The sequence below is a fragment of the Bos javanicus genome, chromosome 24, assembly GCF_032452875.1.
Source record: "Bos javanicus breed banteng chromosome 24, ARS-OSU_banteng_1.0, whole genome shotgun sequence".
Taxonomy (NCBI): Eukaryota; Metazoa; Chordata; class Mammalia; order Artiodactyla; family Bovidae; genus Bos; species Bos javanicus.
In genome coordinates this window covers 44,886,278-44,908,920 of record NC_083891.1, presented here as the reverse complement: position 1 = coordinate 44,908,920, position 22,643 = coordinate 44,886,278, and the positions used below count along the sequence as shown (strand labels likewise).

The following is a 22,643-nucleotide window of genomic DNA, read 5'->3' as shown; positions in this document are numbered from 1 at the left end:
TCAGTGGCCTTAAATACTTTACTTTTTACCAAAATACAAGCCAACTTCAAAGAAAATGTTGCAATAAAAATAATCACCTCATATCCTCTCACCTAACACAAACCCTATTGTCTTTGTCTTTTATTCTTTTTCCCTCTATCTATTTGCTCTTGTTTTATAGAAGGGACATTCTCAATGAAAAAGCAAAAAAAAAGTGGAAGTGGAACAGGAAGAATTCTTCTGCTATCTATTTTAAGTGATACAATCTATTTTAAATGAAGGACAAAAGGGTCTCTTCATACAGGAACCTAGAGCCCTTTTTCCTACTGCGAATCCATCCCCAAGCCTTGGGGGCAAGTCTGAAATTTATCAAATTAAAGTAATTAACACACGTGTCTTGTTAAAGCAAGAGAATGTGGCTGACAGGAGCATGGAAGCAACAGTTCGTGACTGAAGAGATGAAGGTGGCTTTTAGAGTGGATGCTTAAATTCAACCGTAATGCAAACCCCAGCTGGCTTTCCAATCTGTGCTCCCACCAGTTCTCCGTACAAACTGGGATCCAGACCTGGCCCGACCTCGCCATCTTTATATTTGCACCTTCCTGTCTTGCACTTGCATTTCCCTGTCTCTCTTCCTGACCGATGATCAGGTCACGTTTAAGCTATGGAACAATTGCATAAAGCCATTCCTGTCCTTCCCATGTAGAAAGTACAGAGACAAATTTTTCCTTTCCTTAGCCTTCCTTCCAGCTAGGGGAGGTCGTGTGACTCCCTTCTCATCCGTGCATCCTAAGAAGTCTGTTTTTACTGGGGAGAGGTTGGTCCTGAAAAGCATTTTCTTCCCCGCTGGATGAAAACAGGTAGTGATAGCACCAGGCTTTCTTCTTTCTGTCTTCCTGCCTTGAATACAGATGTGATGTCTGGATGTGTATGGCCTTCTTGGGATGAAAAGGTAGAAAGTAGAAGGTGCATGTAGAAAGGGTAAAGGAACAGTCTCCCCACCCATGGCGTTTGATTGAGCACCAGCAGCTGCCTAGCTCCAGACTCTCATTAGGAGAGAAAAATCAACTCCTGTTTACTTAAGTCACCATAACTCAGATTTTTTATTGCTTGCAATCAAAAGTAATCTCAACTGTTATCACCACTCCCATCAGCCTTCCTTAATCAATCCAGCCTGAGAGGTAGTGCATATAGTGGTTACAAACTTGGGTTCTGGAGCCAACCAGTTTCAAATCCTGGTCTATCACTGACTAGCTGCATGACCTTAGACAAGTTATCTAACTGCCAAAAGCTTCATTTTGCTCATCCATAATGTGGGAATTACACTGGTATGTGCTTCATGTACATGTTAAATGAGATAATGCACATAAAGCACTTAAAATACTGGCTGGCAGATAGTCAAATAACCCTGGTTTTCTTGGTAGAGATGCTATCATCCTTCCCCAGTACCCACTGGAGATGGAGATTTCCGAACCCTTCCTGTGTCCCACAGCTGAGCCCACTCCTCTAGAGCCCTCAGAGCCCCACATCTGACTCTGAATAGACCCATCTGGCCTGGCCTGCTCCTCATGGGCATCCATTTTGGAGCCTGAGTTGGACTTGGCTGTGATGCTATTTGGTTTCCTCTGCTGACCTGGGGCCTCATCGTAGTTTACCCCTTGGTTTCTTTGAAGGAGGGACTTGAGGCAGAGAGAAGGAAAGAAGAGAGCTCTGAGAGTGTTTTCCATGCCCCTGCTTCCCTGTGACCCCCGACACTTTGCTTATTGCCATGGCAGTGGGTTCCAGGACACCACTACTCCCCACGGCAGCTGCTTGGTCTCCCTGCACTTCAAGGATGGGAAAAATAAATCCTTCAAAGAGTCTCCTCCCTCTCTGGGAACCAAGGATTATACTGAAACTTTATTATTACTTTAAATAAATGAATTACTCCCATGAGGCCAGATGAAAACATGCTCTTATTAAATTTTTTTAAAGAAGGAAAGCAACTAGAGAATAAAATCAAAGGTGCCCAAATGGATTGAAGTGGCTCCTCAGAAGCTGTCTCAATAGCGATTTGTATTTATGTTATGCTTCTCATCAAAGGAGCATTTCACAAAGGCCCTGTTTCCTCAGAGTTGCCCCATGGAGCTTGACTCCAACGCAGAAGAGCCCAAGAGTCTTGGGGTCTGCCAGCCTCCAAAGCCCAGCCTCAGGCTCTGACCAATGCTGATGATCTGTCTCTGGACCTCAGGGCTGGCTTAGCGTCAGAGACCTTCTGGGAGCTGTGAGGAGGCATCTCTGTCCCCACTGGTCAGTGGGAAAGAGAGTGGCTGCCTCTCATGTAAGGACTCCTAGTGGAGACATAACACGGAAGCCTAATCAAGGGACAGATGAGATACACACACAAACACACACACACACACACACACCATGAAAACTGTTGGAAATAAGAAGAACCTACCTCAGCTTGAGTTTCCTTCTGACTGTCCATCTACCAAGACCCAAATTTCTGACTGTGTTTGCTTTCCCCAAGTTCAAACTTTTTCTTTCCTTGTTTTCTAGATGGGAAAACAAGCCATATGCATACAAATATGTTGAAAAATAAAACATCCATCACAGGTCCTCTTTTATTTGCTTTTGCTTCCACAGTGCTCAGTACATGGTAGGGGTTAGGTAAGTTTTCACCAGTGAAATAAGTGCACAGGCAAATTGATGACAGAGGAAAGTGGATCAATTATTAATAGATGGTAAGTGGAAGTTTCTAGGTAGGAATGATCACTTCCCAGCTGCCTAGGAAGCTGGACAGAATTTTACTCCTCAGTTATAAAACCAATTAAAAAGTAGACTTAACCATTAATTGAAAAATCTACTCTTTGCTCGGCACTGTTGCAGAATTTTGTTGTTGTTCAGTTGCTAAGTCATGTCCGACTCTTTGCACAATTTAATCTGTTTTTAAAAGATTGGTCTTCACTGTTACCCTTCTCATTTCACAGAGGAGGAAGCTAAGGTTCAGGGAACCTGTAACTTGCTCATGGACTTGGTAAGGCCAAGGTTGGAACCCAGCTCTACCTATCCCCAAAGCCATGCTCCTGCTCAGTGCCTCTGTGTCCCTCCACCCATGGTCTAGCTTCATCTTTCCACTGTAATATCCACATCCTTAATTGTTCCATGGGAATTCTACACTTGAAATACTTTCTTTCTCATTTATTTAGCAAAATTCTATATTTTATTTAGAGCCCAACCCTACCCCCAAATCTTTCAATATCCAGAGTCTGCCCCAGCGCAGTCATCAACCAAATACTCCGTTAAGGAAGACAGAGCAAGGATCACTGAATGAGGGCTTGGATATTCTGTGTAATGGCAAATACTACCCATAGTAGGGCTGTTTCTCATCCGGAACTCCCGTCCTTTGTTGACACCACCCTCCCCCCCCCCCCCGCCACACACACACACTCACACACAGGGATTGTGAGCTCCCTGCAATCAGAGGCCAGGGTCTAAGTTCCAGATCCATCACTTACCACCTTTGTGACTGTAGGCCAGTCACTAAACATCTCTAAGTGTTATTTTCATCATTTGGTACAATGGAGATAATAATATAAAACCCACCTTATAGGGTCATTGAAAGAGTTAAACTGAAGGATAACTATAAAAGTCGTGGCACTATCGGGCTTGTAGTCAAGGTGGCTAGGATCGTCAGTGATGAGAGGGTGATGGCAGAGATGGCAGCACTCAGGTATTCCTCATTCAGTGCAGCCTTGAGGCCCGCTGTGGGACTGAGAGGGGAGGAAAGGGTTTTCAGTGATGTTAGTTGAGTATCATTAGGGAATTCAGGGGCAGACAGATGGGGAGACCATCCGCACTATTTAAGCTCCATGCTGCTAAGTCACTTCAGTTGTGTCCGACTGTGTGACCCCATAGACGGCAGCCACCAGGCTCCCCCGTCCCTGGGATTCTCCAGGCAAGAACACTGGAGTGGGTTGCCATTTCCTTCTCCAATTAAGCTCCATAAGTGTCTGCTTTCTGTGTGTAGGACCAACTCTGCAGAGGTTTATCTCCAGAAGATAATATACAGTGTCAAGCAATAGGATAAAAATAGTCTAGAATATTCCAGAGATAGTGTGAAGTGCTATCCAGAAGGGCAGGAGTGCCCTTTGCAGGCCTGAGTGACTCTGGGATAAACATTGGCCTTTCCCACTTCTCCTCCCTTGCTCACAGTCCCCCTCCAGCTGATGCCCAATCCCCATTCTCGATGACCTCACCCCCTGTCTTTGTCCATGTTAATCACAACCATCCTTATGGACTAGTTGAAATCCCACCATTCTGTGAACTTTTTCTCACCACCTCAGTTCAAATGCCCTTGCTCTGAGTGTAATCAGAATTTTTTTATCTTTCACATGTTAGTTTGTGAAAGTACAGCAACCTGGCACTAATATTCTATTGTTCACATTAAGCCTTATTTGTCTGCAGTTTTTCATAGACAAAACCCAGGCCAAATACAGATCTTTGCATTCTATAACTGAGATCAGGGAATTCCCTGGCTATCCAGTGGTCAGGACTCTGCTTTCACTGCTGAAAATCTGGGTTTGGTCCCCAGTCAGGGAACTAAGATCCTGCAATGTACACAGCACAGCCAAGAGGGAAAAAAAGAGGGAGAGAGAGACCACATATCTTCTGAGAAGCTGTGCCTGGGCTTCTGGCACTTAACCTTCTTAAAACAAAACTGAGGTCAGCACTAAGGCCAGTTGGAGCTAACAATCAGTATTCAAGATATACATTTGTTGGATAGAAAGGTAGGTAGCCACCAGCTGACCTGGCAGGGTTTTAACAATGCAGACAAGAATAATCCTTTCACTTGAAATAAATCAGTAAACTGAGAACCAAAGAAAGGATGTTCCTAGTCCAGAGTCACAGCCCAAACTAGTGTTTCTCAATAGGGAATGTTAAGCCTTATAAGAAGAACCAAACCAAATTATTTTACCTTCTCCCTTTTCTTCTTCATACCTTTATCTTAATGGAAGTTCTAAGCTTTGTTGTTTCATTGGGACAACAGTAAGACACCCAGAATCACTTTGGATCCACTGTGGGCCTTTCAAACTGCCTGTTCTTAAGACATGGACTCTCTAGTCTCAACTTTTACATTTCACGCCACCATGTTGAAATACCTACAAGCTCCCTAAACTTCCCACACAAAACTTTGCATTTCTTCTCTATGCCTCACTCCACTTGGTGAGCCTTCTCCTCCTGGGAATTTTCTTTAAGGTCATTGTCTTTAATGATTCCTCAAAACCCTGTTGGATGTTCCTACCAAGTGCTGCCCTAGCATGCTTTTCATCTTTCCAGATTAGAGTTACCTTAGACCACTATTCCAGAGAAGGCAATGGCAAGCCTTTCCAGTACTCTTGCCTGGAAAATCCCATGGATGGAGGAGCCTGGTAGGCTGCAGTCTGTGGGGTAGCGAAGAATTGGACACGACTGAGCGACTTCACTTTCACGTTTCACTTTCACACATTGGAGAAGGAAATGGCAACCCACTCCAGTGTTCTTGCCTGGAGAATCCCAGGGACGGGGAAGCCTGGTGGGCTGCTGTCTATGGGGTCACACAGAGTCGGACACGACTGAAGCGACTTAGCAGCAGCAGCAGCAGCAGACCACTATTCAGAGTTCTTTCTGACGTTGCATTGAAATATGTTTGACTTCCCCAAAGATACACTGGAGTGCCTGATTGGATCTCACTTCCCCTATGGTAAGGTACTTTGGAAGAACGACTCCTCTTCCTGAAATATGTTCCAGATGAGGGATACTATCTTGGTAAAATCCTGTCTCCCTGGCTGCAGTGACTGATCTGCAGTGATCTGCAGTGGCTGATCAGCCAGTGGCCATGGGCTCTGGCTGAATTTGAACCAAAGTTCTCACAGCTGTGGCTGCACTGGTTCATGGAAAACCACCTGATGCAAGATAGATCAATCAGTGGCTTTCTCCAGGATATTTCAAACTCAAGCTGGGAAGAGGCATTTCCTTTCCTCCCTAATAATGTACTAAAGATGAGAGGTCAGCAAGGCCGGAGGCCGTGGTTCCCTCCTATGGAGAAGCACTTCTAGAATGGTGAAGCCGACAGAGAGAGAATGGCATTTAGAGGAACAGAATCTTGACCACGTTTGATCTCTTATTTTCCCAGTTAAGCTCTTGCCCTGCCAGTCAGAAGATTTGAGCAATGACCATATTTTGAGGCTGAATTGTGCCCCCTTCCAAATTCAAATGTTGAATCTCTAACTCCCAGTACCTCAGAAAGTGACTCTGTTTGATAATAGAACTTTTAAAGAGGAAATTAAGTTAAAATAAAGGTGTTATGGAGGACCCTAATCTAGTATGACTGATGTCTTTATAAGAACAAGAAATTTGGATACACTGAAAGACTCCAGGGGCTCACGAGTACAGAGAAAAGACCACGTGAGGATGCAGAGATAAAGCAGCCATGTGCAAGCTGAGAACAGAGGCCTCAGAAAGAAAACCAAACTGCCGACACCTCGGTCTTGGGCTTCTAACCTTCAGAACTGTGAGAAATAAACATCTGTTAAACCCCCTCGTCTGTGGCACTTTGCTATGGCAGCCCTAGGAAACTCACACAGATCCCAACGTTCTCTTTTTTGTTTGAATTGGTTCAAGATCAGTTTCTAAGTCTGATGATTCAGAGTTCCAGTGCAGGCTTCCACATATCTTCAGCAGATGCCATCGTGCTTGTATCCCAAATAGCTTCATGGCCTGTCCCAAGGCCTAAGGCCTGTGACATCAGGAAGATAGGCTTACCAACAGACTCATTTATGGGCCTAAGTGAGTCAAACCTAAATCAGGTAAATTTAAAACCATTGTCTCAGTTCAATGAATTAATGGCTGCCTGAAATATTTTATTTGATAAATAATGCCCTTCACAGAATTCAGAAACCTAGGACTGAGCAATGACCATCAACGACAGAACTGACATTCAGTCTGTGAGTCATAATTATCTGGGTACCTCTGATTACCTAAAAGACTTGGCATTTCTTTCTAAATGACATTTATGTCAGAGAAACTCTCCTGCAAGATAAACCCAGTGAAGGGTCACTCAACTAGGTGGCTTGCTTTAAATATGACTGGTTGGCATTTTGTTCTTATGGCATTTTCCACCTTTCAAATCATCTACATGCTTACTACCAGTAGTATTTTCTAGCTCTGTTATGAATGAATTCACCTGGTAAAGATCAACATCAATTTTTTAATTTAATCTAATAATGTTATTGAGTTCTAAGATCACCATTTATAACACCAAGTATCCACTGCATGCTGACTAGTGGTCAGAAAACCTGACTACATTAACTTAGCTCCCTATAGAACATCTATCTTTGAATTAAGATTCACAGCCTTAACCCGAAACAAGTGTCCGCCTTGGGGACTACCTCTTAAACTTTAACAGCGTCACAGTTTATTTACTCTTGATTTTGTGTGTTGGTTGTTTGCCTCCCGGCTCTCCTTATACATTGCTGCCCACTCCTTTTTATTGCAAGGACACTCTCATTCTTAAAATATAGTTTCTGAATTTATTTTCCTGTCCCCCCATCCCTCAATAACCCTCTTGCTTGCTTAAAAGTAAGCTAAATATGCATAATCAGCAAAGTTCAGAAAACAGAGTTTAAAAACCATGAGAAACTTACCAAGTTATAAAGTTCTTAGTAATTGGCATGTGAGGTCTACAGAAACATAAAACTGATTTTTGAAAAGTTCTCTTCCTCTTTTTCAAATGCATCTTTTCCTGCGAGCTCCCTTAATATTTCACCCACAACTCTGATAATCTCCTTCAACCTATCACCTCCTTCCCTTTAATGGACTCTACCACTTAAGGAAAGCTTGGCTAAGACTCAGTTCTTTATTTTTTGCTTCACAGATCAAAAGACTGAGAAAAGCTTGATTTAAGCAACTTTGTATTTAAATAAATTTTATTTTTTAAAATAAATTTATTTAAATAACATTACTATCCCATCCACAAAAGTGTAGGCAAAAAATACTATTTCCTACATCTTTTTCTCAGTGTTCTTTATGTGGACACAAAATAAATTCTTGAGTTTAGCTAAATAATTTTTTTAAACAAGTAACAAATGAATTAGCTGACTATGAATCTAAGTGCCTTTGTCTTAATTATGCAAACATAGGGGGAAATTCTTTGTCTGTGTGTCACGATCCACTCAGCTCAAGCCTCTGAGAGGACCCACTTTTTCAGGCGCTCTCACTTTTGCTATCTTCTAAAGATTGTACCTTGATTTAATCCAGAACACGTTGAAGTTTTACCAAAATAACTACTGAAAAATTATTTTGAGTTAAGATGTACTTGGAAAAGGCTAGATAAAGTAAATGAAGCATGAGGACTTTTTGTTTTTTGTTTTTGTTTTCTCTAAGCAGCAAAACTTTTCAGAGACTTTAAAATGTGTGTGTAACAGGAGAATCTGCAGGGTGCCACTAGGAGAAGCACTCACAAGTTTGACCTTCGGCACCTCTTCTGTGCAAAGGATCTTTCAGCATTATTGGCCTGGGGAACATCAGCTTGATGTCTCTAGCCACTTCAATGACTTACAGAATAAAGGAAACTAAGATATAAAATAAAAACATCTTTGCTTTTCTTTTAAAAATCTAAGCTACTACCCTAGTTGACCTTAAAAATACTATTAGTGGCATTAGAGGAAGTGCTATTTCTAGTAACATTCTTTCTTTTTAGAAAGGATCATATTTAACTTTCTTTCATCAAATAGTCAAGTATTTCACAATATAAAAAGAATCAAGTTACCAAATAATACCCAGAGATGCACATAAGTGCCTATTGGATGGTAATGAGCATTTTATCTACACCACAAACTTGAGGTGATGGGTACACAAAATGTGGTATATACAAGCAATGCAATAGTATCCAGCCTTAAAAAGGAAGGAAATTCTAACACATGCTACAATACTGACACACCTTAAAGACATTATGCAAAGTGAAATAAGAGGCACCAAAGGACAGCTACGGTATGATTCCACTTATATAAGGTACCTTAGGTAGCCAAATTCATAGTGACAGAAAGTAGAATATTGGTTACCAGGGGTCTGGGGAGGGATGGCAAATGGGGTTTTACTGTCTAATGAATAGAGTTTTAATTTAGGATGATGAAAACCTCAGAGATGGATTGTGGTAATGGTTACAAAACAACATGAATATACTTAAAGCCAATGAACTGTACACTTAAAAGTGGTCAAGCAAAAACAAAAAAAAAAAAGAAAGGAAGAAATCAACACAGCTTGCTGTGGTCCACAGAGTTTGGCCTTAGAGGGTGGAGTTGTAAGGGCAAAAAGATTGCGTAAACCTAGGGTCAACATTAGGACCACAAACGAAGACTTATCTTGGTCTTGTGAATTGGTGACTTTGGTCTCTTCCATGACTTATTTCTGTCTTGAAATTCTGTTGACTCCTGGACTGTGTGGCCCTATAACCATCTGATCACCAAGTGATTGCCTTAACCCAATCCTGAGAATTTATAACACTTTAATTTTCAGGACTTAAATAAAGAATATGAAATACAGAATCAGGATGAAACAAGCAAAATGACTGAGACAATCTATTAGTCAGGAAACTAGCACCACTGTCCTCTTGAGGCTTGAACTCATCCCCACCCTCACTACATTGCCTATCATGGAGTAAGCACGTAATAAATATTGGTTGAATATGGGGGGGGGGCGTGGAGCATGGTCAAAATGGTAAATTTCATGTTATGCATATTTTACCACACAAAAAACAAATAGCAACTTTAGGTGACCAATATATGGAAATCCCATAGATAAGAAGGGTGGGACATCAAGAAAGATAAGAGAGTAATATATTAAAGAATATCTAAGGTAAATCTCTATTCAGATTTTTTTAAAGTGTTTTTCTTTAATACAGGAGTTTTGTAAAAGAACTCAGCAGTTTTAAAAGAGAGAGCTAAGGGGAAAATTTTAAATTCTAAGGTTTTAACATGTTACATTTTAAATGTATATGAAGACCTAATGTGTACACACACACGGCTAAGTAATATTGTAGATGTAAATACAAAAAGTTTTTGTCCCTCTCTGCAAGTAATTTATTATCTTATAGTAAGGTATACCCATGAGTAACTTAGAGACAATAAAAACTGTCCTAACAAAAGAAAGGACACTCCCAAGCTCATTCTATGAGGCTGCCATCACCCTGATATCACAACCAGACAAAGATATCATTTAAAAAAAAATTACAGGCCAATATCACTGATGAACATAGACTCAAAAATCCCTAACAAAATACTAGCAAACCAAATCCAACAACACATTAAAGGATCATACACCATGATCGAGTGAGATTAATCCCAGAGATGCAAGTATTCTTCAACATACATAAATCAATCCATGTGATACACCATATTAACAAACTGAAAAACTAAAACCATATGATCATCTCAGTAGATGCAGAAAAGCTTTGACAAAATTCAGCACCCATTTATGATAAAAACTCTCTAGAAAGCGGGCAGAGAAGGAACCTACCTCAACATGATAGAGGTCCTATATGACAAACACACAGCAAACATCATTCTCAGTGGTGAAAAGATGAAAGCATTTCTTCTAAGATCAGGAAAAAGACAAAGATATCAATTCTCAGCACTATCATTCAACATAGTTTTGGAAGTCTTAGCCATGGCAGTCAGAAAAGAAAAAGAAATAAAAGGAACCCATGTTGTAAATGAAGTAAAACTGTCTCTGTCTGTAGATGACATGATACTAAACATAGAAAATCCTAAAGATGCTACCAGAAAACTACTACAGCTCATCAATAAATTTGATAAAGTTGCAGAATACAAAATCAATACACAGGGACTTCCCTGGTGGTCCAGTGGTTAAAAATCCGCCTTCCAATGCAGGGGATGCAGGTTCAATCCCCAGTGGGAGAACTAAGATCCCACATGTCACAGGGCAACTAAGCACACACTGCAATTATTGAGCCTACACGCTCAGAGCCCATGTGCAACAGCTAGAGAGAAGCCCACATGCCACAGTGAATGATCTCACATGCAGCAGCTAAGACCCAAAAGAGTCAAAAGAAAATATTAATATACAGAAGTCTCTGGCATTGCAATACACTGAAATTGAAAGATCAGTAAGAGAAATTAAGGAAATCCCATTCATCATGACATCAGAAAGAATAAAATATCTAGGAATAAACATACCTAAGGAGGCAAATTGGAGAAGAAAATGGCAACCCACTCCAATATTCTTGCCTGGGAAATCCCATGGACAGAGGAGCCTGGTGGGCTATAGTCCATGGAGTCACAAAAGAGTCAGGCATGACTCAGTGACTAAACAACAAGGAGGCAAAAGACCTATACTCAAAAAACTATAAGACAACTGATGAAAGAAATCAAAGGTGATGCAAACAGGTAGGTATACCATGTTCTAAGATTGGAAGAATCAATATTGTCAAAATAACTATACTATCTAAAGCAATTGACAGATTCAGTTCAATCCCTGTCATATTACCAATTGCATTTTTTTTTTACAGAATTAGAGCAAAAACTTTTTGTAATTTGTATGGAAACACAAAAGACCCAGAATGGCCGAGGCAGTCTTGAGAAAGGAAAGCAGAGTGTGAGGAATCTGGTTCCCTGACTTCAGACTGTAATACAAAGCTACAGTAATCAAAACAGTATGGTACTGGCACAAAAGAGAATATAGATCAATGGAACAGGATAGGAAACCCAGAGATAAATCCACATGTCTATGGTCACCTAATCTATGACAAAGGAGACAAGAGTATACAGTGGACAAAAGACAGTTTCTTCAATAAGTGGAGCTGGGAAAACTGGTCAGCAATGTGTAAAAGATAGAAATTAGCACATTCTCTAATACCATACACAAAGATAAACTCAAAAAGAATTAAAGACCTAAATGTAAGGACAGATATTATAAAACTCTTGGAGGATAACAAAGGCAGAACACTGTCTGACATAAATTGCAGCAAGACCTTTTTGATCTATCTCTGAGGGTAATGAAAATAAAAACAAAAATCAACAAATGGAACCTAATTATACTTAAAAGCTTTTGCACAGAAAAGGAAACAAAACAAAAAGAAAACCCACAGAAAGGGGGAAAGAAATATTTGAAAATGAAGCAACCAACAAGGGATTAATCTCCAAAATATACAAACAACACATTCACCTCAATATCAAAAAACTAAACAACCCAATCAAAAAATGAGCAGAAGATGTAAATAGATGTTTATCCATAGAAGGCATACAGATGGCCAAAAGGCACATGAAAATACACTCAACATTGGAAGCCCCACAAATTATTAGAGAAATAAAAATCAAAACTACAGTGAGGGTTAGGGTAGGGGTAGGATGTACTGGGAGACTGGAATTGACATATACATACTACTACACACAACATAACTAGTAAGAACCTACAGTATAGCACAAGGAAATCTCTTCAATATTCTGTAAGTCCTATATGGGAATAGAATCTTTAAAAACAGTGCATATTTGTCTATATATGTATAATCGACTGACTTTTCTATACAACAGAAACTAACACAACATTGTAAATCAACTATACTCCAATAAAAAATTAATTAAAAAAACCACTAAAAGCTGTATATGAAGTATAAATACAGAGCTCTGGAAGCATGTGGAAAGAAAGTATTAAATCTGATTAAAAATCCATTCCCTCTTCTTCACATCTATCCTACTTCTTCTATCCCTGTGATCCAAATCAAGCTCCACTGCCTCTGAGGAGCCATTCTTCATTATTCCAACCCACTGTGGTCCAACTTTGTACTCTCACTACAACCATGAGTGTTACTCGCTCAGTCACGTCAGACTCTTTGCAAACCCAAGGACTGTAGCCCACCAGGCTCCTCTGTCCATGGGCTTCTACAGGCAGGAATACTGGAGTGGGTTGCCATTCCCTTCTTCAGGGGATCTTCCCAACTCAGGGATAAAAACTAGGTCTCCTGCATCGCAGGCAGATTCTTTACCATCTAAGCCACCAGGGAATCCACTACAATCATAGTCAAGTAACTGTTCAGAGCCTTGCCCTTTTCTTTCAGTGGTTTTAGGTAGACTTTATAACATAGCCAATATATATTTTTGTGTATTCTCACACATTCTCCCTATTTTGTTAGAGCCATCAGTTGCTTTGGAGATGACTAGAACTGTTAAAACAAGAATACAAATAAATAGAGAAAATTGGGTTTTGAGTCCCATATTGATAAAAAGTTGTTTGTTTTCAAAATCAGCCTTGGTTAAGAGAGACAGGTTTTACTAAATTCCAAAATCTTCCCTTAAAATCAGAAACCAAGCTTGGCAAGCTCAGCAGCAAAACTTTACCCTAACTCTTACTATAGATATTAGAGACAGTAGGGAAGTTTCTTTCAGGTAAGATAAGAATAAAGCATTCCAGGCAAAGAGAGAAGGATTTTGTGTGGATACCCCCAGGGTAAAAATACAGTCAGATTCCCTTAGAATCAAAAGCCCAGACTTTTGTGGGCCTTGATCAAGGATGTGGAGTTAATTGACCCAACACATTAGACTCTAGAGTCTGAGTCTTCTAGAACACTCAGGCTGATGCTGCTCTGTCCCTCTATACCTTAGACGGCTGGAGAAATCTCAACTAGAGGAGCCCAAGAGCAAGCACTCTGTCTCTACATGACTTGTGCATTGCGTGAAGAGGTCCTCTGAGTTCCCATAGACTCTAACGTGGGGTGAACACGAAGATAATGAGCCCTACAATACTAGGTTAGATGAGAAGGATTAAAAAAAAAAAAAAGAAGAAGTACAGAAACTTCTCCATGGTTATATTAGTAACAATATATTTTGATGGTGTAAGTGAAGCACAGGATCCACCAAAACAAACAAACAAAAAATGAAACAAAACCCAGGTGGGATTAGCCATAGTGGGCAGACACCAGTACAATGTGTTCAGGAACCAGAACAGACCAGCCTCACTCTGTGATCAGCAGGGAAGATAGCAAGCAGGTCAGTTCCCGCTCCCTCCACATGGCATGTAAACCCTCCATGAACACATCCAACCATCTTGGGAAAGGAACATAGAGGTGCTTCTTGTGAAAAGGAATATCCCTGATTGAACATTTATGCTTCACATTCACTGAATATCTGTCCAAATTACACCTCAGATGCTATTCTAAAATGAAAAAGGTTGAACTGTATTTAATTAGAAAATTTAAATCCAATTACCACTTGATCGGATTAAGGAGAACAGTCATAGAAAAGAACTCTATTCCTAGAGTATGTAAATATCCATCCTTTCTCCCCTGTTTAACCCAGGAGGTCAGGGCAATGTTACACTATGTATGCCATAGGGGTCCCCTACGTAAACACCACATGAAGAAATGAAAGGAAGAAAATATGGATTTCATTTCTTTCTTTTCTCTTGTTCCACCAAAGCCAAAATAAGTCATAAGACAGATTTTTTTCAAAAATAACATAATTCACAGAGAGCATTCTGGAAAGAGAACTGGCATTAGGAAAGTCACAGGGCTTAGTCCCTCGAATATTGGTACTGCCGGCTATGGACAGTTTTCCTGCCAGGCTTTCTGTCAATAAGTCTAAGTAAATATCTAGTTGAACTAGTAAGTCCCACAAAAGTAATAAGCAAAGTTTTCAATCTTCAAAAATGTCTGACTGTCTCTTTCTTATTGAAGAAAAGCCCTACAATGGCTCATAAATGGATATTTCCCCTGGGGAACTAATATCTTTTCCAAGGTCAAACTTGAGTTTTCTTAAAGATTAGCACAGCAACATTTATGAGAAAGTCATTCTTTTTTTTTCTTTCCTAATCTATTACCTTAAAATTCACTTTGCTTCGAGAAGTCATTAAATATATCCACCCACCCCTCACATTTTTTTTTTCTTTCCTCATTAGAGCTTTTAGCAGGAAAAAAAAAAAAAAAACTAGAGCAATGGCTTCCCTGGTGGCTCAGTTTAAAGAATCCACCCTTGGTGCGGGAGACCTGGGTTCGATCCCTGGGTTGGGAAGATCCCCTGAAGGAATGCATGGAAACCCACTCCAGTATTCTTGCCTGGAGAATCCCCATGGACAGAGGAGCCTGGAAGGCTACAGTCCATGGGGTCACAGAGAGTCACACATGACCAAGTGACTTTCACTCATTCACACAAACTGGAGCAAATTGTAGGCAAAGTAAATGTCAATCTTAAAAGTTAGCAAACAGCCCAGATACCTCTTAATGAGAAAGTTGACAGACTGGCTGGCTTTTCCTTGGTGTATATGATGAAGTACATGAGGCTATTAACAATAAAACTCTGCAAAAAGTATTGTAGAAAGCAGGTGAGAGACTTCCCTGGTGGTCTAAGACTCTGGGCTCCTGTGGTAGGGGGCCTAGGTTCAAGCCCTAGTTGAGGAACTAGATCCCACATGCCACAACCAATGTCCTGCATGCTGCAACAAAGATGGAGGATCCTGCACATCGCAAATAAGACCCAGCATAGCCAAGTAAATAAATATCTTTTTTAGAAAGACGGGTGAGTGGTGATTGTCTGTCTGAAGTTCATAAATGACTAATAACAGAATTGTATTAAAGAAACAGGCATTACTACAGCCATACTACCCTGAACATGCCTGATCTTGTCTGATCTCATAAGGATACAGGCAGTACTCAGTTTTTAACCTGTTACAGCGGTATACAGAAATTCATTATATTCAGTATCCCATAAAAATATCCTCGTCCTTTATGAAGACACTCAAATTTCATCTCATTCATAAAACCTTCCCTGACCAGACTAGCCCACACCAATAACTCCCGTCCCTGAACTCCAAGAGCATTTATTGCCTTTAGCACTGACTTGGTGTAAGCCATTAAGTTTTTTTTTTTTTTTTTTTAACAAACATGGTGCACTAGATAATAAAATCCTCCAGGGTAGGGATCACATTAAATTCATCTTGTCCCTAGCACCTAGCCTGGAGCCTTATCCACAGCCCATAAGGGTTCAATAAATGTTTGTTGTTAATGATGATATGTTGTAGGCGCATCTGAAACATAATCTGGATAAACACAATACAGGAAAAGTGCAAATCATCATCTAATGAACACACAAGCCAAGGAAATCAATATGAGAGAGCTGTCTGAACACCAAGTGAAAGACAAAGTAATGCCCTTCTCCTTGCCCCAACATCCAATATGGTGATGGATTATGCTACATAAAATTATTGATGAAGACCAATGTAGGCACAATGATTTCTAAACAGTAGCAAGAAATATTAGATACAAAATGTAACATTACGACATAGGCAGTTGTACTGAGAGGCAGAACATGGACAAATAGATTCAGTTGGTGAAGAAGCTCTTTGCAGATAAGTAACTTCAAGCCTAATGAAAACATGGTGCTTTCATTTCCTCCTCTATCTCTCCAGCCCAGAAACTGAGATGCCGATTTCTCACAAGATACGTCAAATGAGCATCATTTGCCCCTTAAACAAAAGAACAGGAAGGCAAAGTGGGGCATTCAACCTTTGCCAAAACAAACCTAACCCTTCCAAACAAGTTATGTTCTCACAATGTGAGTCAGGTTGAGTAAATTCATACAATTCTCATTTACGGTACACAAAGAGAGTAGAACAATCTACTTACCTCTAGTTTGAATTATTGTCTTCTTTCATAATATTTGACTTATTAACTTAGTAGTAGAAAGTTTGGGCCAAATCTGTTCCAGCAGTGAATCTTATCTTGCCTTTCTCTGCCACTCTTGCTTACCTTTTCTCTACTAACACCCTTTCTTTCATCCTGGAAGCAGGGACTCTTAGGAAGAAGGCTCTGCTACGTTTTTTTTTTTTTTTTTTTGAGCCTGTAGGTAACATACTCAGCAATAGCATTGGTATAACTGATGTGAAGCAGTGAAAACTCCATCAGACTAATGCAAATGTGCTTGGGCCCTAGGCCAAGATTTGAGGCAAAAGGGGAGCAAGTGAGGACCACAAGTTGACATTCCTCCCCTACTCAACTTGTATATGCTTTGTTGTTATATGGACAACTGAAATAAGATAATAATTAAACTGACCATTTCAGTAGAACATTGATGAGGGCATGACTCATTTTTAAGAGAGTTTACTAGTTCTTTGGCTTAAATAACCAACCAACAATATCTGAACTAGAGTTCCTCACCTCATCTACTATGTTTCCCAGCTGCCTATAAAATTTTCAATGGGTTGAAGAACTTGCAAAACAAATTGGTTATTTAGACACCGATCTAATGACCTGGTTTTCTCCACTATTATTAATCTTCTGGGTGCATTAAATCCACTAGCTGAAGGAAATGAGGACTTAATTCCATGGTTAACTGATGCATAGCAATAATAATTTCTACAAACAACCTGGCTTCCTTCATAGTCAAGGAAAAGCAAAACCAGCTCATTTCTTTGAAATAGTTGGTCTGAGGCATATTTTTGTGTAAACAGAAAGTAGTCCTAAACTTAGTTATGTAAGAAGCCTTCATTATAGGATACAGAGTTTTCCTTCTAGATCCCGAAGACATGGAATTAGACACGATTCATGTACTCACAGTCATTCATGCCCTGTTGGCCCAGTGGATTGAGGTGTCCAAAGTCTCTTCCTTATCTGTGGGTAGTGGGAATATTTCAATGATACGTACTTGTGTCCAGAAATACCCAAGAAGAAAACTGCAACAGGCCTAAATAGAAGTACAGACGAACTCTTAAGCATAGTTGTTTCTCAGGATGATGGAGCATGCTAAGTCACTTCAGTGATGTTTGACTTTTTGTGACCCTATCGACTGTAGACTGCCAAGCTCCTCCGTCCAGGGGCTTCTCCAGGCAAGACTATTGTAGTGGGTTGCCATGCCCTCCTCAGGGGATCTTCCTGACTCAGGGATCGAACCTGCATCTCTTATGTCTCCAGCACTGGCAGGCGGATTCTTTACCACTAGCGCCACCTGGGAAGCCCATGATGATTCAAGCAGCTTGCAAAATGGTGAGTTGGGCCAATGGCTGGAGCAGCACAAGGAGACACTATGGGACAGAAAGTGGGAACCTCCACTAGGTGGAGCTAGCATACACCTATGGCACCCAAGGTACTATTACCAAGGCAAAGCAGGGAGGTGTGTGTGTGTGTGTGTGTGTGTGTGTGTGTGTGTGTGTGTGTGTTAGTCGCTCAGTCGTGCCTGACTCTTTGCAACTCCATGGACTGAAGCCAAGTGGGCTCCTCTATCCATGGAATTTTCCAGGCAAGAATACTGGAGTGGATAGCCATTCCCTGCTCCAGGGGATCTTCCAGACACAGGGATAGAACCCAGGTCTCCTGCATTGTGGGCAGATTCTTTACCATGTGACCCCCTAGGGAAGGTGACCTGTGAATTAAAGTGAGCATATGTGAATATTTCATACCTCCTTAGGTTTGACTCTATGCTGAAGGTATAGAGTGGGGTGGTACACACATGTGTTTTATTATGAGCATGATTGCTTATATGGGTATAGATGGATGTGTGGGTGTGAACACACACATATACACATATATACCTCTGTATTTATGTACACATATGCACATATATATGTTAGATTCTATAGATAAATGTTGATAAAAGTAGAGATATAGCTTGTGGGCCATCACTACAATAAATGGAAGTCATGCTGGAGGAAGGAAGCTAACTTTTGCTGAATGTGTACTGTGTGCTAGGCATTTTCATACACTTTCTCATTTAACCTTCACAATAGCTGTGAAAAGTGGCTATTATTACTCCCATCTTTACCAAAGAGGGCATCTGATGAACGTTATGCAGAACTTGCCCAGGATCACACAGCTAGGAAATTACAGGGCCTAGATTAAAAACCAGTTCTGCTGAACTTCAAAAATCTAAATATAGTCTTCAAAACCATAATACAGTCACACTTCATATCACATAGACTTGCAATAGTTTCTTGCAGCATGCAAACTAAGTCCAGGGAATATGGTTTGTGGTATGTTTTCACAAATAATATTGACATGTGCATTATACAAAATTAAAATAACATATATGCAAAAGTTTGATCTATGTTGGAACATAAATATATATATATAAAGTTAAATAAATACCACATTTCACTTTTTGCTTTTTCACCCCAGGATAATTATTGAAGAATGCCATCATAGGAATATGCACAAGAATGAATTCCAGTATATGATTTAATTAAAATAAGTTATTTAAAAGAATATTAAGCTTGTTTTCAAGTGGATATATCAAATCCACATGCATACATAATCAAATGCATTCACCATTTGCAAAAGAATACATTAGCATTGGGGTAGCAATACAAATTCCATTTACACTGCCTCTTTATGCTGTAGGACTTCTCTGGTGGCTCAGACGGTAAAGTGCCTGTCTACAATGCGGGAGACCTGGGTTCCCGGGGTTCGATCCCTGGGTCGGGAAGATCCCCTGGAGAAGGAAACGGCAATCCACTCCAGTACTATTGCCTGGAAAATCCCATGGACAGAGGAGCCTGGTAGGCTACAGTCCATGGGGTCGCAAAGAGTCGGACACGACTGAACAACTTCGCTTTCTTTTTATGCTGTAGGAAAAGCTATTTCCACTGAGATGCATGAAGCATATTTAAACTTGACCCACTTCACAATGCTCTGTCATTGAAGACTTTGCAGTCTTTGAGCACCAGCCTTTTGGTTTATTTTTCTCTTGTTCAGAAAGTGTGCTGTTTCCAAATAGATGGAGAAATACCATGTTCTTGGGTGGGAAGAATCAATATAATGAAAATGAGTATATTGCCCAAAGCAATCTATAGATTCAATGCAATCCCTATCAAACTACCAAAGGTATTTTTCACAGAACTAGAACAAAACATGTCACAATTTGTATGGAAACACAAAACCCCAAATAGCCAAAGCAATCTTGAGAAAGAAGGATAGAACTGGAGGAATCAACCTTCTGATATCAGACTATACTACAAAGCTACAGTTATCAAGATAATATGGTACTGGCACAAAGACAGAAATACAGATCAATGCAACAAAATAGAAAGTCCGGAGATAAATCCATGTACCTATGAACACCTTGTCTTTGACAACAGAGGCAAAAATATTCAATGGAGGAAAAACAGTCTCTTCAACAAGTGCTGCTGGGATAACTGGCCAACTACATGTAAAAGAATGAAAGTAGAACACTTTCTCACACTGTACACAAAAATAAATTCAAAATGGGTTAAAAAGCCTAAATGTGAGACCAGAAACTAAAACTCTTAGAGGAAAGCATAGACAGAACACTCAGTGACATAAATCACAGCAAGATCCTCTATGACCTACCTCATAGAGTAATGGAAATAAAAGCAAAAATAAACAAAAGGGACCTAATTAAACTTAAAAGGTTTTGTACAATGAAGGAAACCATAAACAAGGTGAAAAGACAGCCCCCAGAATGTGAGAAAATAAGAGCAAATGAAACACCTGACAAAGAATTAATCTCCAAAATACACAAGCAGCTCATGCAGCTCAATACCAGGGAAACAAACAACCCAATCAAAAAATGGGCAAAAGACCTAAACAGACATTTCTCCAAAGAAGACATGCAGATGGCTAACAAACATAAGAAAAGATGTTCAATATCACTCATTATTAAAGAAATGCAAATCAAAACCACAATGAAGTATCATCTCATGCCAGTCAGAATGGCCATCATCAAAAAGTCTACAAAAAATAAATGTTGGAGAGAATGTGGATAAAAAGGAACCCTCTTACACTGTTGGTGGGAATGCAAACTGGTACAGCAACTGTGGAGAACAGTGTGGGGATTCTTTAAAAAGCTGGGAATAGAATTGCCATGTGACCCAGCAATCCCTCAGCTGGGCATACACACCAAGGAAACCAGAACTGAAAGAGATACCTGAATGCCAATGTTCACTGCAGCACTATTTACAATAGCTAGGACATGGAAACAACCTAGATGTCCATTGGCAGATGAATAGATAAGGAAGTTGTGGTACATATACACATGGAATATTATTCAGCTATAAAAAAAAAAGAATGCATTTGAGTTAGTTCTAATGAGGTAGATGAACCTGGAGCCTATTATACAGAGTGAAGTAAGTCAGAAAGAGAAAGACAAATACTGTATATTAACACATATATATGGAATGATGATCCTACATGCAGGACAGCAAAGAAGACACAGATGCAAAGAACAGATTTTTGGACTCAGTGGGAGAAAGTGAAGGTGGGATGATTTGAGAGAATAGCATTGAGATGTGTAACTTACCATATGTAAAACAGATGACCAGTTTGATGGTCATGCAAGTTCGATGTATGAAGAAGAGCCCCCAAAGCCAGTGCTCTGGGACAACCCAGAGGGATAGGGTAGGGAGGGAGGTGGGAGGAGAGGTTCAGAATAGGCGGACACATGTATGCTGCTGCTGCTGCTGCTAAGTCGCTTCAGTCATGTCCAACTCTGTGTGACCCTATACACGGCAGCCCACCAGGCTCCCCCGTCCCTGGGATTCTCCAGGCAGGAACACTGAAATGGGTTGCCATTTCCTTCTCCAATGCATGAAAATGAAAAGTGAAAGTGAAGTCGCTCTGTCATGTCCGACTCTTAGCGACCCCATGGACTGCAGCCTACCAGGCTCCTCCATCCATGGGATTCTCCAGGCAAGAGTACTGGAGTGGGATGCCATTGCCTTCTCCGGACACATGTATCCCTGTGGCCAATTCATGCTGATGTATGGCAAACACCATTACAATATTGCAAGGCAATTATCCTCCAATTAAAATAAATAAATTAAAAAAGAAAGTATGTTGTTCTATAAGTTGCATTTTTGTAGACTGATTTAAAAATGTAGTGCATATTGAGAATGGCAGTTTCTGGCAAATAGTAAGTGCTAAATGAAAGTCAAGTGTTGTTGCTGATAACTATATGGAGAAGAAAGAAGAGGAAACAGAGGAGGGAGACCTGAAAGGAGAGACAAAGACTAAGAAGAGGAAATTTTAATAAAAAGAAGAGGATGCAGAGAAGAGGCAGGTGGCTTGAAGAGAGATACAGGATCCAACTGGAAATTCAGTTTTTGTTTTCTTAGCATCAGAGCTTCCCCCTAAAGATACAAAAATATCATCTGAAATTATATGGCATTTAGATATCTGTGCTGCACCCTGCAAATTACTCCATCCTTTACCTTCGACTCCATGCAGCTCTCCTCTTTTGTTGTTTTGGTCTAAGATTGGTTGCTGTTCTGTAGGAAGAAAATGCTGTGTGCTGAGCCCCTGGCCAGGATCAGGGTACTGAGAAGAAGACAGAGGGAGCATTTCCCCCACATGTGCTGTGGTCCCTTGGAGAGTATATCAGCTGTGTGCTTTGCAAATAGACTACTTGGTACTATAATAAAGGTTAACTTTGGCCTCTGAACCCAGGTGGAGGTCATGGAAGCTCCTCCTAGACAAGTCAAAGTGAAATAGACTTTCTCTGATGTTTCTGTTCTCTAATTAACAGTATCAGAAAGAAGTTATAACTCAGGCAGGGCAGGGGGAGGAAGGAAAATATTTTCAATTATCTTGGAAGGTAAAATTTCTTAAGTAGATTTTTGTCACATCAGATCTCAGTCTTTGTTTCTTCCTTTTGTTGGGGAATGTTGGAAATTGAATTGATAATAAAGTA

At 40.3% G+C, this 22,643-nt stretch overlaps 1 protein-coding gene across 1 annotated transcript in view; it reads right to left on the bottom strand.

The window, feature by feature from the left end:
- Positions 1–22,643, bottom strand: part of SLC14A2 (solute carrier family 14 member 2) — a 508,248-nt gene that overhangs the window by 478,019 nt on the left and 7,586 nt on the right. The window contains exon 2 of the mRNA XM_061400049.1: positions 17,559–17,687. The gene's annotated coding sequence lies outside the window, so the exon portion shown is untranslated. The remainder of the gene's footprint in view (positions 1–17,558; positions 17,688–22,643) is intronic.